This window comes from Rhinopithecus bieti, unplaced genomic scaffold, assembly GCF_001698545.2.
Source record: "Rhinopithecus bieti isolate Rb0 unplaced genomic scaffold, ASM169854v2 scaffold_13317, whole genome shotgun sequence".
Taxonomy (NCBI): Eukaryota; Metazoa; Chordata; class Mammalia; order Primates; family Cercopithecidae; genus Rhinopithecus; species Rhinopithecus bieti.
In genome coordinates, this window is record NW_016807516.1 from 243,903 (window position 1) to 257,521 (window position 13,619).

At 46.4% G+C, this 13,619-nt stretch overlaps 1 pseudogene; it reads right to left on the minus strand.

Annotated features, from left to right (window-relative positions):
* LOC108536055 (bone morphogenetic protein 6-like) overlaps nucleotides 1-7,925 on the minus strand; it is a 21,438-nt pseudogene extending 13,513 nt beyond the window's left edge.
* Between the last annotated feature and the right edge of the window lie 5,694 nt (nucleotides 7,926-13,619).

Below are 13,619 nucleotides of genomic sequence, written 5' to 3' on the forward strand. Positions count from 1 at the left end.
TGGCGGGCGCCTGTAGTCCCAGCTACTCGTGAGGCTGAGGCAGGAGAATGGCGTAAACCCGGGAGGCGGAGCTTGCAGTGAGCTGAGATCCGGCCACTGCACTCCAGCCTGGGCGACAGAGCAAGACTCCGTCTCAAAAAATAAAATAAAATAAAATAAAATAAAAGGTCTCAAGTAAGGACTGAAGGGGCATTTTATCAGAATGCCTTGCCTTCCTGAGGTTCCTCTCCATTAGGTCAAAAGTCCAGGCTCTTGTAGTAGAGACAGAGCTCCTCATAGAAGCTCTTTGTTGTTGGAAGCTCATAGTTGTTGAAAAACTGAGAAGCAAGAGGAGAGAATGCATACAAACTCAGAAATAGTTAGAATGACTGTTTGGTATAATAACTTCCTTGAGTTGCCATAAAAATAACCCTACTCATGTGGTTTAAAATGGAAGACATTTATTGTTTCAGTTCTGGAGGCTAGAAGTCCAAATCAACAGGGTAGAGCCATGTTCCCTCTGACACCTGCAGAGAAATCCTTCCTTGAGTCTTCCTGGCAGCTCTTCCTCTTTGCTGATAATCTTTAGTGTTCCTTATATTGTAGCTGAACGACTTCACTCCATGCCTCTATATTAACATAAGGTTCTCCCTGTGCCTCTCTGTCTTCTCATGGCTGACTTCTTAGAAGGACCTATGGACACTGGATAAAGAGACCACCCTACTCCAGAATGACCTCATCTTAACTGTTTTATCTCCAATGATCTGATTTTCAAATGATTTTATGTACTTGAATAATGAGGTGTGGGGCTTTAACATATATTCTTTAGAGTCCAATATAACACATAACATATAGAAAAAAGAGTCCTTTACAAAAAAACTATAATTTTAGTATGTTTTAAATTGTGCAATATGCCTTAATTATAACCTAATAAAAACGTCATCAATATGCAAAAGGAGATTTCTTCCTTTTGTTCTTAGCTGACAAAGTACATCATTGAAGATTATTCCTCCTGGAAAAAAAAATGTTGAAATTTATTCCTTGGATCTGAGGTAGGCAATAGTACTCCTTTTGGATTAAAAATATTAGGAATCTGCTTTTCTGGACCAATTCCTCCTAACTCATTGATGGATTTCATCAACTTTTGGACACAGACAGGAATAAATTGATGTAGACCCTTCCATTTACCTTTCTCTTTAAGGACAGGCAACATTTAGACTGCCTTGAGAGCTCAAGTTTCTGGTCATGTGATCCTGATGTCACGTGATTATTGTGGGAACCAGCCCCCAATATTTTAATATAGGTTCTTTCTATTTTCCCTGTCGCCAGCTGAGAAATAGAGTACAAAGAGAGGAATTTTACAGCTGGGCCTCCGGGAATGACATCACATATCAGTATGACTGTGATGCCCACGTGAGCCACAAAACCAGCAGGTTTTTATTAAGGACTTCAAAAGGGGTGAGGGTGTACAAACAGGGAGTAGGTCATAAAGATCACATGCTTCTGAGGCCAATAAAGATCACAAGGCAAAGGGCAAAATAAAAAAACTCCTGATAAAGATCTATGTTCAGCTGCACACGTATTGTTTTGATAAACATCTTAAACAGAAAACAGGATTTCAGAGCAGAGAACCAGTCTGACCTCAAATTTACCAGGGAGTGGTTTTTTCCCCACCCTAATAAGCCTGAGGGTACTGCAGGAGACCAGGACATGTTTCAGTGCTTATCTCAACTGCATAAGACAGACACTCCCAGAGCAACCATTTGTAGACTTCCCCCCAGGAATGCATTCCTTTCCCAGGGTCTTAATTATTAATATTCCTTGCTAGGAAAAGAATGCAGCGGTATCTTCCCTACTTGCATGTCCATTTATAGGCTCTCCACAAGAAGAAAAATATGGCTCTATTCTGCCCAACCCTGCAGGCAGTCAGACCTTAGGGTTGTCTTCTCTTGTTCCCTAAAATCGCTGTTATTCTGTTCTTTTTCAAGGTGCACTGATTTCATATTGTTCAAACACACATTTTACAATCAATTTGTACAATAGTGGTCCTGAGGTGATGTACATTCTCAGCTTACGAAGATAACAAGATTAAGAGATTAAAGACAGGCATAAGAAATTATAAAAGTATTGATTTGGAGAACTCATAAATGTCCATATTAAAATGAAATTTTCACAATTTATGTTCAGAGATTGAACTAAAGACAGGTGTAAGAAATTATAAAACTATTATTTGGAAACTGATATATGTCCATATTAAAATGAAATCTTCACAATTTATGTTCCTTTGCCACAGCTCTAGACGGTCCCTCCGTTTGGGGTCCCTGACTTCCCGCAACACGTGATCATTTTGACCCAGGCTGTCAAAGGCAGGGTTATGTCTTGGCTCCCATCTGGATATCTCGCTGCAGTAACCACCACTGTGGTGTAGCTTGAGTAGTACTCAGTCTAGCCTATGGGTTGGGCTCCCCAGAGGCTCAGGGCAGCTTTGTTCACAGGAAGGTCTGAGAATCAGGTAGTCATTCAGGACTGTTTGTTGCTTGAGTCATAAATCAATGTCTTAAAAAGTTGTCCAGACTTCGGTTGCATCCAGTATGGACAGAAACTGTTGGTGACCACTCCGGTGATGGAGTCACAGGTGAGAGTGACTGTCCCTCCTCAGCAAAGAGTCAGTGAGGGCTCCTGAGTCACCACACCCTGAGAAGTAGATGCTGAAACCGAGACAGACACATGCCAGGAAGGGGGAAGAACAGAGGGCTCTCTCCAGGGGCTGGTCTTTCAAATCTCCTTGAACCTGGGCAAAGACTGAGCAGGATGGGGAAGTGGAGGAGAGGCTTCCAGGGCATGATGTAAACTTTCCAAAAATCTGCAGAGCTCTAAGATGCTGCTGGACCCTGAATGGGTTTTATCTCCTCTGTAGCTCCCTAAAGGGCATATATTTGGGTCACACATTATACAGTAATAAGCCCTTTACCAAAACCATCACCACCACCATCTGCTTCTGTTGTTTTCAGCCGAGAGCAGCTCTACTCTCAGGGAGGCTGGGCTGCTGTGAGCTCTAACTTCACTACTTGGGAGGAAGCACCTGCTGTCACCCCTAACTCAGGCCAGTGAGCATGGGCCCCAGGACTCATTAAATGAAATGAGTGGGAGTTTATTTCAAGCTTTGCTCACCTCTGGGAAGACTCAGTGTCCCCCGAGAACATCTTCAAGAGAATATAAATGGGAAAATGATTAAAAAATAATAATAAAGGTAGTTCTTTCAATAAATAAATGCTATTTTATTCTTTATATTTACCACTTCAATGTTTCCCAAGCAAAACCAGAGTCATTGATTTTCATGTGTTTACCTGTTTATTTCTACTGTATTCCTATGTTGTGTGGAACACCTCACCCAGGGACTGAATCTCAAATGTAACCAGTTATTGAGTCCTGCCTGAACTTTTTAAAATTTTTTCATTTATTCTTAAGTTCTTTAATTTCCAGTTGATTTGATTTTATAACTTCTCTCTTTTCTGAGATTTTCTTCTTTTCCATTTGTTTCAAGAGTACTTTTAGTTATTCATCAAAAGGATTTTACGGTTGTTGCTTTAAAAATCCATATGTTAGCATCTGAGTTACTTCAGTGTCCATGCATGTCGTTGTCTTCTTTAATCTGGGTTCTGAATGTCCTAATTCTTGATATGACAATGATTTCACGAACTGAATGCTAGACATTTAAATATTGTATTTTGAGCCTTTGGGCACCACTAATCTCCCTTTTATCAGGTAATCTTCCTGTTGAGTTGTTGTTGAAGGACGCAGTTTTGTAGGTTCAGCTTCCCACTGCCAAAGTAAAGGCAGAGCCCTGGCTCTCAGTACCCCAGTGCTGCTGACACTTTCATGGGGAAGAGGACTCACTGACACCAAGGAAGGGGGGAGGACAGGTGTGCCAATGACACTGGCTCCCATCCCCAACCAGTATTCTTATTGCCAGGTGGGAGACAAAGCTCTGGTCCTCCTTGGCCCCCATAACCACCAGAGTCTGGGTTCAGGGAAGGAATACTGAGGGCTGGTGTGCTCTGCCTTGTACCATTTCATTCAACTCATTGCTAGGGATGGGGGTTGAAATTCAGCTCCTGACTGGGCCCTGCCAAAATCAGGCATAGGTGGATAGGAGGATAAACCAGCTCAAACTAGCCCTGCCATGTTCGACCTGGTTGAGGATATTGGGGTGAAAGCTCAGCTGCTCACTGAGCCCTACTGACACTACCCCAGATGGGCAATCAGAGCATGGCCTGCTTCTGCTGGACAGGGTGTTGTTGACTAGGAGGGTTTCTGAGTCACCACAGCCTGGAGACTGCTGGTACCAAAACACATGCACACTCCCAGCATCGGTGCTGCTCCCAGTGCAGGTGCTGTGGTCATCTGCCCCACGGACCTGGACACTGCAGTTGACTGAGTTAGCACAGAGCAGGCCCAAGAGACCCTGAATGTCAAGACAGACAGAGTAAGAAAGGCAGGTTAGTGGACAGAACACACGCAACAACCCTGATCCCTTCATCCCCAGCCCTGATGCCTGGCTGCAGCCAGCTGCGTAATGGATGAGAAAAGGAGAGGAGCCTAGGCCATGGTGGGGAACCCCCACTCTGTGTCCTGAGAGATCTCTGGCAGGCCTGGACTCTTCAAGTCCCTCCTACCCCTCCAGCAGTTCAGGGTGAAGGGGGTTAGGAGGGACTTGCAAAGCAGCCTCCTCTCCTGGGCTGTCCAAACCCCACCTTGGGTTCTGACTCTGACCTCTGCCTGGAAAGCTAACCCTGAGAGGGTGTGGACCTGGGTGTGGCTATTCTGTGGCTACGCAGGGACCTGTGAGGACACAGCAACCAGTCCCAGTGAGCAGGGAACAGAGGGCTCCAGCCCAGGACCGGGGGTGGCTCCCAGCAGGGATCCATAGCACAGCTCTCAAGGCCCTAGTAGGCCACAGCGTCCCCTGCCGCCCACAGCTCAGACACACCCATGTATCCTGTCTCTTCCTCTGTCCACTTTGTCCTCCCCAAAAGAATGACGCTGGGCGGTGTCCATGCCAGGCCACACCTGGTCTCAGGTCTCCACACAGCCCCTACCCCTGGACTCACCTGCCCAGCTCACTGTATGGTTTACAGGACTCTCCTAAGAGCTCTGCCTCTCTGAAAATCATTCCCTGGGCACAATGAAGCACGAAGCCCAGCAGGGACAGGGCATCACCTCCCTCCAGGGCACCAGGAACTGCTCCCTCTTCCTTCCCCCTGGCTGATCAGAGCCTGTGCCCAGACTGCCAGGACCTACCCTTGGGTTCAACTTCTCCCTCTGCGCCCCCCTCTTCCTTTCTGCCCCTCACTTACATAGATGACAGAAAGTGAACGAGATTAATTAGTGAATAAGTAAATAAATATTTCCCAACCCAGGCGCAAATTCTATGTCAATATAGACACCAAGTGCAATTTTGTGAGGAAGAGGGAAGCCCTGGGTAGGCTCCTGATTCCTAATTCTCCCTCCTGTCTTGGGCATTAGCACCTTTTAAGGGGTGGGGTCAGCACCCTGTAAGCCTGCCTTGGGCACATGGGAAAAAATGCTACTACAGTTTCAGAGAAAGCCCTTACAGAGGTTGGAGACAATGACTTGGATAAAGACCATGGTTGCAGAGCAGGGCCCTTGAAGCAGCCCTGTGTTCTCCCCAGACTGGATTAAGAAAACGTGGCACATATACACCATGGAATACCATGCAGCCATAAAAAAGGATGAGTTTGCGTCCTTTGTAGGGACATGGATGCAGCTGGAAACCATCATTCTTAGCAAACTATCACAAGAACAGAAAACCAAACACCGCATGTTCTCACTCATAGGTGGGAACTGAACAATGAGATCACTTGGACTCGGGAAGGGGAACATCACACACTGGGGCCTATCATGGGGAGGGGGGAAGGGGAGGGATTGCATTGGGGAGTTATACATGATATAAATGATGAATTGATGGGTGCTGACGAGTTGATGGGTGCAGCACACCAACATGGCACAAATATACATATGTAACAAACCTGCACGTTATGCACATGTACCCTAGAACTTAAAAGTGTAATAAAAAATAAAAAATAAAAAATAAAGTGCAATTTTTTTCTACTTATTCACATAGTTAATAAAAGTGTGCTGTTATTTATAACTAAAATTGTGAATATATTATCTTTAGTCTCACTAATTTATACTTTATATGGATTAAAGTTATGTAATTAGGGATGTGTAATTTATAATTGTTACGTGTTCTTGTTGAATATCTCACTTTACAAGCACAAAATGTCCCACTATTATTAAAATTATTTGACCTGATACCAAGATAACCACAGCAGATTTCTGCAGGTAAATGTTTGTATGGTGTACTTTTTGCATCCTTTAAAACTTAACACACATGCATCTTTATTTTAAGGGAGTCTTTTTTTTTTTGGTTCGCCAATGCATTTACATTTAATATATTTGATGTTGTGTTTCTTCTGGGCTTTGTTGATCTATTCCTCCATTCTAACTTCTTATTTTATGAATAAAGTATCTCTATTGTATCATTTTACATTTAGTAGCTATTTAATTTTACATTCTGCAAGTTCAGTAGCAACCCTAGAGATTGCAACATGTAACCTTGCTTTATTAGCACCCACACTATTTTAATACATCAAGTACTAGTCCTACAACACAGAACCTTGTGACAGTTTATACAATGTCTGTTCTTTGTGGTTAATTATGGTCGCTGGAGTTTGTACATGTACCTAAGTACGAATGATGAAAACCATTATTAGTGGGGGTAGAGGTGGTGTTTCTAACATCAAAGTAAATTCATGCATCTAATACATTCCCTTCTCCCTGTGCTGTGACTCTACAGGATTTTCAAATTAATGCCTGGCAGGTCTCTGTCTTTTAAGCACCAAGAAACTGCAGAAATCTCCTTCACCTGAATTTCAGAAATTTTGCCTCATCTTTTTAGCCTCCTTCTTCATGTGGGTTGGAATTCAGCATCTGTTTGCATAAGGACCTAGTGGAGGTTTGAAACCCTCAATCCCCCCACCCCCTTTAGTCCTCAAGGACACTGAATTTGAATTACCCTCAAAGATATGTCAGTATTCTTTGGCATAATCAACTGTATATTCTGTTTATCCTGTGCTGACACTTGTCCCCTCCTCCTGTCTGGCCCTTTGATGATATCTCCAATCATCCATTCTAAGCCATGCACCCTCACCATTTATGGAAAATCTTCAGAAACCTGCAGGCTTCAGGAGGCTGCCTTAAATACAGGCAAGGGCAGGAATGTGTTTAAGTTTTATCTTTGACAACAAAAGCTTCAGCATCTTCTCCCTGGACCATCTGGTGACCACTCTCACTCCTAACCCCAAACCTGACCTTAGTCATGCACACACACACACACCAAGGTCAAGTGCCCAGACATCTGGAATCACCAAAGTATTTTCCTTCTGAGCTACCTGCCTGTGTGGCAATGCCCAGGCTGGGGATGTTTTATCCTAAAAGCCTGGTATAAAGATTGACTGGATACAAGGCCACAGGCCAAGGGAAGGGCCTCTGTCTATTGGCCCTGGAGGGAGAATGACTGCAGGAATGTCCCGAGTCTGATGTTGGTCAAACAAGGTGAGAGTGGGTCTATGTGCCAGGCTGGGGGATCAGATGGAAACAAGCCTGTGCCTTGCTTCCCCATGGGGCAGGTGCCCTGGGTTAACACTGAGCTCTTTCCATATCCTGAACAGTGATCATCACCCGTATCCTCACAAAGGATCCCAGAGTATTGCAGGAGCCCAAGTGGCCAGACCTAGAGCAAGAGTCCTAAATCAGAAACCTGCAAGCTGGAGACCGGCAGGCATTACCATCTGGGGCTCCCATAGGATCTTGTGGTACCAGACCACACTGTCCACTTGACTCTGCTGCTTGTTCCAGTGCATGAGAAGGTGACCTTAACTTCCAGACAATCTGGCCAGCTGAGGGAACACAGACTGCATGGAGGACCTTGAAATAGCTTGCAGGGCACAACCCTGCTGGCACAAAACCTGACACAGAAGGACACAGACACCTCTGCATGGTGAAGAGTGACTGACACTTGTCATTTACAAACCTCTCCTTTCGTTTATTCCCCATGTAGCAAGTTAGAGTTGCTGAGGTAGGGTTACATGGAGCCAACAGTGAGAACTGAGATTCAGAGAGTATATGATTGCTTCAATGGACCCAGAGTAGGCATGAGATATCCCCAGTGCTGACGTGAAAAAATCTTGCCATTCTACTTACCGCGTTGCTTCTTCCAGGGCAGTAGATGTTGGCTTCTCTTCCGGGAGCTGAGCCCTTGCATCAGGCTGGACCAACAGGGGAGATACAGAGACCTGTAACCACAGGGGCAGGGCCCACCCTGGAGCAGACAGACCTGCGAGGGAGACCTGCAAGGGCCTGTACTTCGGTCATGTGTCACGGCAGTGAGGAAGAGGGGACCCCAGGCAGGATGGGGACACCCATAACCCTTCTCCTTAGGACCCAAAGAGAAGGCAGAGGCACCACAAATCTCTTTTCCTACCACATTCACAGGATGAAGGCAGAGGCACTTCATCCACACTGACATCTGCCTGTTTGCTTTCTGACCTGTTTGCTTTCTGGGACCCGTTCTGTGAAAAAAATCTATGACAACTGTTGGAAGATGGAGAACCCTGTTCCCTGGGTCCCACAATGACTCAGAGAGTTCTGAGTCTCAGGATTTCCCCAGTATGTGTTACACCAAATTATCCATCCTCCCACAAGACCAGGCCAGCTGCAGCCCATGTGGTACAGGGACAATACCACACATTCTAAGACAGGTCAAGCCAGTGCTTAGAGGGGATCTGTTTTGTGAGAAGCATCTTCAGTGTGTCTAAAAGAATTACGGATGTCGGTTTTCCATCTAACCCTTGAGAATACAATCAGGGACCCTGAAATAACACTGATTTGATTTTTTAGAAAGGAGCTTCTGGGTCCTGAAATTTGCCCAGTTGGTCTGGTTATTCATGGAGATAAGATGGCAACCGGAACAATGTCACCCCAAGTGCACACTGCAGGTGATAGCACAGTTTCAGCTCAGCAACACTCAGTTCCAGGCCTGTCACACTCACACTCTGCCCATCAGCCTCCCCTGGGCAGTGTGTCCTGCACCTGATCTGTCCTCTTCCCTGACTTAAGCTGTCCTTTCTTCACTCCCCTTGATCACCCAAAATGTGTTCCTAGACTTGGAAAAGCAACTTCCTCCTTAATCCTTCTTCAGAAACAGGTCACTTGGAACTTCAGCAGGATTATCACAGGGCTGTTATTTCACTGATAAATTTTCTGACATTTTCTATTTCTTTGCTGTGATTTTTATTACATGTAAAGCATGTTACTTGAAAACTTTGCTGTGGGTCGGGTGCAGTGGCTCACACCTGTAATGCCAACACTTTGGAAGGCAGAGGCAGATGGATTATCTGAGGTCAGGAGCTCGAGACCAGCCTGGCTAACAGGGTGAAACCCCATTTCTACTAAAAATACAAAAAGCCAGATGTGGTGGTGTGCACATGTAATCCCAGCTATTCAGGAGGCTGAGGCAGGAGAATTGCTTGAACCCAGGGGACGGAGGTTGCAGTCAGCAGAGATCATGCCAGTTTGGGCAACAAGAGCGAAACTCCATCTCAAAAAAAAAAAAAAAAAAACTTTGCTGTGACTCTACCAAACAAATTTGGAAAAAAATATTATTTTAATGACATAGAGTGGAACCACAAACTAGAAACATCTATTCATTTGACTTCCTTTATCTTGCAATATTTTATATTTTTCCATGTATGTGACTTTCCATTTTCTGAGTTATCCTTAATTATTTCATAGGATATGTACTAGTCCGTTTTCACACTGCTGATAAAGATGTACCTGAGACTGGGTAATTTATAAAAAAAAAAAGAAGTTTAACAGACTCACAGTTCCACGTGGCTGGGGAGGCCTCACAATTGTGGCAGAAAGGGAAAGGCACATCTTCCATGGTGGCAGACAAGAGAGAAACAGGATCGAGTGAAAGGGGAAACCTCATATAAAATCATCAGCTCTCCTTGAGACTTATTCACTACCATGAGAACAGTCCAGGGTAAACCGCCCCCATGATTCAATTACCTCCCACCAGGCTCCTTCCACAATACATGGAAATTATGGGAGATACAGCAGTTCAACTGAAAAAGGGGTATAACACTGTTAAGTCCACTTGTTCGAGGAAAATCAGGTGCTCACACGGAAGTTACATACTGAGCTACATCTGTCAGAGCCACCAGCTGCGGTGACTCCACCAGGCCAGGAGAGCGGAGGTAACATTTGTCTCTCAATTCCCCATAGGCCTGGAGCACTGTGTAAGCCTCAGAGCTGCAATAAAATGTACTACCATAACAGTCTCATCTTCAGGCTTCAGCATAGGGATTTAAAAAATGCCTGTGTTGGTCGATGAATCTTTAGATCCCAAGAAGGGGTTGGGAACCCCCAGAACCCTGGCTCTTATTTGAGTCCAAATAAAATCTCAAAAGATATCAGGAAGGGCTCCCTAGATTCTGCTGGAACCAGCATATGTGGCAGCCACCAGCACTAAAGCCACTGCTTAGAGTGCAGATGAGTCTGGCTGATGTTCCCAGAGATGCACAAACAGAGGGCAACTGAGTCATCATGGGTAGGGAGAGAAAACCTGCAAACACAGGCACTCATGGTTGAGGAAACAGGAGCAAAAGCTGAGCTGCTGGGAGATCTGAACCAGAGGGAACTTGTCAAGGCTGAGGATGCACCTGGACATTGGAGGCCTGTCCCTATCTGAGAACTGAGGGAGGAGCAGCGAGAAGAGAGGGCCCCCAGCCATGGTGGACACAGCCCTCCTTGAGGTCCAGAGCTGGAGTGCTGCCCCCAGGCCTCTCTTATCTTCCCTCCACTGGCCTCACAGAGCCCAGGGACTAGGAATGCAAATATGTCCCCCCAGTGACTGTTCCCACCCCTCCCCATGCATTTATTCAAGACCTGGGGGGCTGGTGGACAGTCTTGCAGGCTGGACCTGGGAGAAGGCGGATGCTGGGACCACACCCAGAGAGAACACAGCTGCTGAGTCTGTCTCAGTGAGTGCAGGCTCCACTGCACAGCCCTGGGAAGTTTGGGGGGTGGCACAGCTGTGGACACCCACTGTACAGACCCTGAGACAGACCCACAGTGCCCCCTGCTGCTCACTGGCCAGAATGCAGTCTCTCAGTGAAAATCAGGTAAGTAGCATCAGCCTCAGAGCCTGGTCAACGTCAGTTCACAGCATCTGAGAGTCAAGCCTCTGTTGCGGATATAAGTAAATACTCTTCACCCAGAAGGTTACTCTGGATTACAAGAAGGGGATGTCAGAATCACGGTGACCTTCCATTGTGAGAAGGCTGCAGTGATAGGAAAACACAGAGGACTCTGGGACCAAAGGCCTGAGCAGCTCCTTCCACAAGAGCCAGGGTAGGAGGCAGCTGCCACCTGAATGTGAAAGACCAGGAACCCTATAGCAGGGCAAAGAGCACACCATATTCCTATAAAGGGAGAAATGTCCTTGGAAGACACAGCAGGATGTGCACCCATCACAGACATTAAAAACAGACTGTTAAGGTCACGGCCAAGCTTACGGGGGCCACGTCAGTGGTCTGTTGTTACAGAGGTGGCTCTGTTGTGAAGGAAACTGGAGACACATAATGAGGACACTCTCTCTGATAGTAACGAGATGGAAATATATCCATAATGATTTTACTGAGACATTACAATCAACTCTATATATTTGAAGTGTTCAACTTCAGCTTACTAAGCTTGACATATGTATATACCCATAAAGCCGTTGCCCCAATCAAAACAAAAATCATCTCCATCACCTCCAAGTTTTCTCAGTGGAAAACTGATCATGGAAAGGTGATAAAATCAGACTCAAAGTAACACAATGTCAGCTACCAGTCCAACAGCAATGGCTTTTTCTAACACAATGCATTTACTTTCTCCTCTGTATGACCCTGATTGACCCACATGCTGCTGGGGAAAGAAATCCTATATGGAAATATAGTGAAGTTGATGCTTTGAACCATCCCTTGTAAGTCTAAGGTGTAGAAGGGGACAGGGAAGTCGCTGCCCACCCTGCTGGTGACTTAGTGAAGGCCACTTTAGAATGAAGGTGCCCAGGCTTGAGTGTGTCTCACAGCCCTGAAAGTCTGTGCACTGTGGGTGTACGGCTGCTGTCACTGAGCAGTAAGTAATGTGGCCTAGGGACTTTTGGGACCAGGGCGGGGAGCAGAATCAACTTTACATGAAACTGTAGTCAGGAAACTGTGACCTTCTCTCCTAGGGACAGCTCATCAAGGGGGCCAGAGTAAGAAAGAGACACAGAGAGAAGGGATTCCTGACGATGTCCCTGCATCTTGGAGGAAGAAGGGAGCAGGATTTCTTGGATCCCAGGTGTCCTCAGGATTTTCTAAGGACCTGAACTGGCAGAAGGAACAAGTTCCGGAGGACAAGAGCCAAGGCATGGCAAAGACACCCGAAGTCAGCATCCAGAGAGGGCACAGGCACACTGGGGGTACTAGACGCCCTCACCTTGGTGCTGGGATTCACAAAGCTGGAGTTATCTATGCAGTTCTCCTCACCAAGGTGGTACCTGTCCCACATCCATGATCCCCAGCCACACCTGGACTCCCACCCGAGAGAGGCCACTGAGGAAGGCTGAGGTTCACCCATGAGATAGGAGGGCAAAGCTGCAAGGGGCAGCTGAGCTCCAGAGCAAAGCCACAGGGCACAGCAGCCTCAGGTGGATGCTGGGCATATTCAGCAGGTACTAATCCTCAAGGCCCCACCCTCAATCCTGTGACCCTCATCACCCCCATTTCTGACTCCAGTTACAGCCCCAGGGGCTGCTTCTATCACCTCCACCACTTCTCCTTCATCTTTGAGTTTCTGCCCTGCCTTTGTCTATTCCCTCCTCCTCAGGGGAGGCAACTGCTGGGACCTTGTTAGGCTGCATCTGTCCTTATTTTGGTGTACAGAACTCCTACACTGTGAAGTCCTGGGAACTTACCCTGCCTGAGGCAGGTTCCTTGACAGGCATCAGAGCTAGGAGACCAGAGTGATGACAGACATACCCACAGAAATGCAGGCCATGCCTGGAGCTGCCTCCTAGATCCCTACTCCCTATTCAGACCAGGGCCTCCTTTGCAGGTTGCCAAGCCCCGTCTTGGAAGACCAGGTCTTTCAGTCTGTGCCGCCACCCTGCTCTCACCCCACCAGCCTAAAGCATCAAACAGACCCTGGATCAATCTCTCGCTGGACAGAGGGAGAGTTGAGCGGAGCATCCCGAACTCTCCTGTCTGTATCATGGAATTCTTATGAACCCCTGGCTGGCGCCCACAGTAAGGGGACTGAGGGGCCTCTTTGCATCTTCCAGACTCAATATTGTGAAAAGCTGTGGGTCCCTGGTTCAGAGGCCAATAAGCAGCAGACCCTGAAGAGGCCCTGAGTCTGGGGCTAGGAGTATCCTAGAGGTATTACTCATGGAAAGTGAGTAGACATCATGGAGAGGTAATCATATCACACGTCTTTAACTGACGGAGTTACTTGGGGATGTC